The sequence below is a fragment of the Dioscorea cayenensis genome, chromosome 16 (assembly GCF_009730915.1).
Source record: "Dioscorea cayenensis subsp. rotundata cultivar TDr96_F1 chromosome 16, TDr96_F1_v2_PseudoChromosome.rev07_lg8_w22 25.fasta, whole genome shotgun sequence".
Lineage (NCBI taxonomy): Eukaryota > Viridiplantae > Streptophyta > Magnoliopsida > Dioscoreales > Dioscoreaceae > Dioscorea > Dioscorea cayenensis.
Genome location: NC_052486.1, coordinates 16,393,260 through 16,397,945, shown reverse-complemented (window position 1 = coordinate 16,397,945; position 4,686 = coordinate 16,393,260). Strand labels below are relative to the sequence as shown.

Below are 4,686 nucleotides of genomic sequence, written 5' to 3'. Positions count from 1 at the left end.
AAGGAAGCATAATAAAAGGTCAAAGAGATAACATCACCCTAGGGTTTACAAGTCCAAGTACCTACTAGGGGTTTAGCTGTCCATGGAGCAAAATACAATCAATAATGAAATCAAAAGTAAAAATATTAAATCCATGAATAAAACACCTTGGTGTTTGTGTCGATGGTCATGTGGAGTGGCAGCGTCTTCTCCAAAGGTCCCCTCATCAAGCCTAGGGTATACCTCGCAGGATCGGTGCCGATGAAAACTTCCCCAATAACTCTCTTATGAAGGAAACTCGATGTCAAAGGCTGTAAACCCCTCCAAAACCTAGCTGAAGCCTCTCCAAACCGCAGCCGTGAGTGCCTCCAAAGGTTGAGAAAAGATAGCCAAAAGATGGAAAAGAGGATTCTGAAATTGGGCTGAAATCGAGACTTAAATAGGGCTAGAATCGGGTATCTTCACGGGCATATGGAATTTCCACACGCCCTTGTGAATCTGCAGAAAATTGATTTTATGGGGCCTATGAACAGTAAATTACTGTAGTGATTTACTACAGTTAATTACTGTAGTGATTTACTACAGTAACCTACTAAAGTACTTTGCCAAAATACTCCCGAATCCACACTTTTCATCGAGGCAACATAAATGGGCGCATGTCTACGATGTAGATTTTGTTGCATCTTCAAATAAAAGCACATTAGACGATAATCTTGCTAGCTTTACACTAATCGGAACACATGAGTGTGATTGCCTTTGTGCCCCTCCAATTTGCATATTTCCTTGAACAACACGGAGGTTGGCACACACTCACATGTCTTTAAGCACAACTTGTGTCTTCACGTTTGTTCACTCCAAGATTTCATCAACTAAGTGCACTCACAATCTTCTTTGGCTTCTTTCTTCTATATTTGTCTCCATAACTCTACATGCACAAAAGAACACAAATACACATGTATTAGAGATAAAATCTGAGAAAAGTAATGCTCATCGTAAGAAAAGAATACTTTATATTACTAATACACAAGAACTTATAAGCATCAGAGGACATTCTCAGATTATGCAAGACTCGCAGTTCTTGGCACGCAATCTAGTATTGTGCGGCCACCGATTACAGCGAAGAGTTTTGAGCTCAAGCCATGCTTCATCCAGATGTTAAAGCAGTCGACACAGTTTAATGGTTTGGCCTACGAGGATCCAAACAATCATATTGAGAACTTCTTAGAAGTGTGCGACATGCTCAAGATTAATGGTGTTACAGATGATGCTATCAAGTTGAGGGCCTTCCCATTTTCCTTGAAGTGGAGAGCAAAGTAATAGCTACATTCATTACCTAGAGCATCGATCATTACTTGGAGAAGATGGTAGAAGCTTTTCTTACCCAATATTTCCTTCCCAAAAAATCTGTGAAGCTCAGGAATGAAATATCCTCTTTTGTGCAAACAGAATTGGAATCTCTTTTTTGAGATATAGGATAGGTTTAAGGATCTTCTGCGGAAATGTCCTCAACATGGGTTCCCCGAGTAGATGATTATCCATACTTTCAGCAATGGTTTGAACCCAAGCACGAAGTAATTACTTAATGCTACAGCAGGAGGTACCTTAGATAGTAAGACCCCCGAAGAAGCGTAACAGCTCATTGAAGAGATGTCTATGAACATATATCAGTGGAACTCTTGAGACAAGAAGAAGGTACCCGGACTTCATGAGATTAATGCGGTAACATCATTAGCAGTCCAGGTTGAGTCCTTGAGTAAGAAGTTAGACACTCTGACTTCCCTACATTGGCAGCTGTGATGAGTTGTACTGGATGTGGGAGAGGACACGCTTCATCTGATTGCCCGATTGCTATTGGTTGTACATCTTCAGTGGAACAGGTGGATTTTGTAGGCAATACAATGAGAGTTCAAGGAAATCCATAGAGCAATACCTACAATTCGAGGTAGAGGAGTCACCAGAACCTTTCTTAAAGTAATCAAGGGCAATAGAAAGGCCATGGCACCACCGGGTTTCCAACAACAATAGCAAGCTTTGAACATGGAGAATAGAGTTTCAGGGTTGGAGAACTGGATGAATGATTTAGAAAAAGCATTGACCAAGTTCATTCAATCATCGGATATGAGATTCCAATCGGTTGAAGCCACACTTCATAACCATACTGCATCATTGCACAACTTGAAGAATCAAGTCAGTCAAATTGCGAAGTCACTTTCGGAAAGACGTCAAGGGAGTTTGCCTAGCAACACGGAGACATACCCAAGAGAGCATGTGAAGGCGATCACTTTGAGAAGTGGTCGTGAAGTTGAGAGTAGGCTCTCTATCGAGAAGACAATGGTTGAGTCACCCAAGGAAGTAGAGATTGAGGAGAGAGCTAAAGAGAAAGAGGTGGCACCCCCACCTTACAAGCCAAGAATCCCTTATCCTCTAAGGTTGAAGAATGACCAAAATAATGAGCAATACAAGAAGTTCCTAAGTCTATTCAAGCAGTTGCACATCAACATCCCATTTTTAGAGGCGTTGTCTCAAATGCCCAGTTATGCAAAGTTTCTCAAAGATCTCTTAACCAATAAGAGAAAGTTGGAGGAGAGTGCATATGTAATTTTAGATGATTCATGTTCTGCGGTGTTGTAAAAAAATATGCATTTTGGGTGAAGAAAAAGCATTAGCGGATTTAAGGGCTGGCATCAATGTCATGCCTTATACATTCATTCAGAAGCTAGGCTTGGGAGAACCTAGGCCCACTCGGATGACACTTTAATTGGCTTATCGATCAGTTGGACATCCGAGGGCATCATTGAAGATATACTTATGAAGGTTGCTAAGTACATCTTTCCTGTGAACTTTGTGGTGTTAGATGTTGATGAGGATTTCTAGGTTCCATTGATACGTGGGAGGCCATTCTTACACACTTCTAAAGCTATCATTGACATAGACGGTAGGGAGTTAACATTACGAGTTGGTGATGATAAGTTGACAAATTGCCTAGCCGAAGCCATGTGACATTCTCTTGATTTTGATGATACTATTTATTTTCTTGACACCACTGATGAGTTAATCGATAAATATGTGCAGGAAATGATGAGTCCGGACCCATTGGAGGGGTGGCTAGATCAAGAGGTGGAGAATAAAGAAGTTTTATCACTTGGTCTAGAGGACAAGGTATAACCTACCGTGAGAGTCATGAAGAGGATGATTCAAAAGTTTAAGAGATTAAGGATATGTCACAAGAAGCGCCCCAATGCTAGTGGGGATGAGCATTCACGATATAAGGGTGACGAACCCTTGTGTGGTAACAAACTTGATAAATCTCCCTCTACCTTTAAAAAATTGTGTTAATCGTGCTTTCAAGTTGTAGGTAAGAGGGCAACATTCATTCATGAACCTCCGTGAGGTAAAGATAGTTCCGTCAAGCTTAGTAATGCTAAACAAACGCTTCTTAGCAGACAACCCAAGTCTTTACTGTTTTTCTAGATAGTAGTTTAATTTGTCCATGAATAAGAGCTTTAGTGTTGGTGTCTTGATCTTTACATGCTATTATTGTGTTTTTTCATGGATCATTGGTGTTTTTAGTGTGGTTAAATGTGATTGGTAAAGTTTTAGGTCGTCTGAGCATGCTTTTATGAGTCTCTGGTCAAATTTTCAGTGTTTTATGAAGTCTCTGTATATGTATAAGTGTTGTAGAAATTTTTCTGAGTCATCTAGGGAAGACACACGCTGATAAGTGCTTGTGTGATAAGAATGCAAAGTGTTCTTTCCTTATGATGAGCATTATCTTTATCAGGTTTTAGTGGTAATACTTGTGCATTTGTGTTACTTTCATGCATATAGGGTTGTGAAGCTGAATGTTAAATAAAGAAGCCAATGTAGATCATGAATGCACTATTTGGAGGAAATCTTGAGAAGGGTCAAACGCGAAGACATAAGTCGGGTTCAAGATGCGACAATATGTGCCAACCTCCGAGTATTCAAGCTAGCACAATGGTTTGGAGGGGCACAAATTTAGTCACATTCGAGTATCCCAGCTTGTGCATTGATAGTAAGATCTTCACCAATGAGGCTGGTTATTGAAAAATCAAAACGATCTATGATGTACACGTGTGCTCGTTGATGTTACCACGATGAAAACATGGATTTGGGAGTGTTTCGGGACGATACTATAGTAGGCTTTTGTAGAAAATAATGTAGCAAATTATTGTAGCAAGTACTGTTTACAGCTGGCTGAAAAAGAGAATTCTAGAGAATCCATACGGGCGTGTGGAAATTATCCATGCCTGTGCAGAAATTTGACAATGTGCTCTTGCGTATATCCCGCAAGTGCACGGGTTTGTCGAAGTAATAATCCCGGATGAGCAGGTATCGTATCCACCGGGAGTAGGGAATAAAAACACTTAATTCACTTCTTAGCTATGTGAAAGATGAATAGTGATATGTATGACAATGATTCAATTCTCAAAAGTAAAAACAACAAGTAAGAGAGCACAAGTAAAGGAGACGGTAAGACAATCGATAAAAATGGGGTACCCAGACATTGCTCCACCTAGGACAATCATTTCAAGTGCAAGAACCCTCTATTATGCTTCCTAATCAATGCAAGTGAGTCATGGAAATCATAAATTACATAGTCCCAAATCTAAGGTCAACTATGCCTAACTCTATACATGTCCCGGAGGAGAGATTGAATAACCTTTGAACCTCGCACTCGCATAG

General features: G+C 40.2%; 1 non-coding gene across 1 annotated transcript; it reads right to left on the bottom strand.

The window, feature by feature from the left end:
* Window positions 1–1,388: 1,388 nt before the first annotated feature.
* LOC120279903 lies at window positions 1,389–1,496 on the bottom strand. Its single transcript, XR_005542206.1, has one exon. It is a non-coding gene; the product is annotated as a small nucleolar RNA R71 (small nucleolar RNA).
* Between the last annotated feature and the right edge of the window lie 3,190 nt (window positions 1,497–4,686).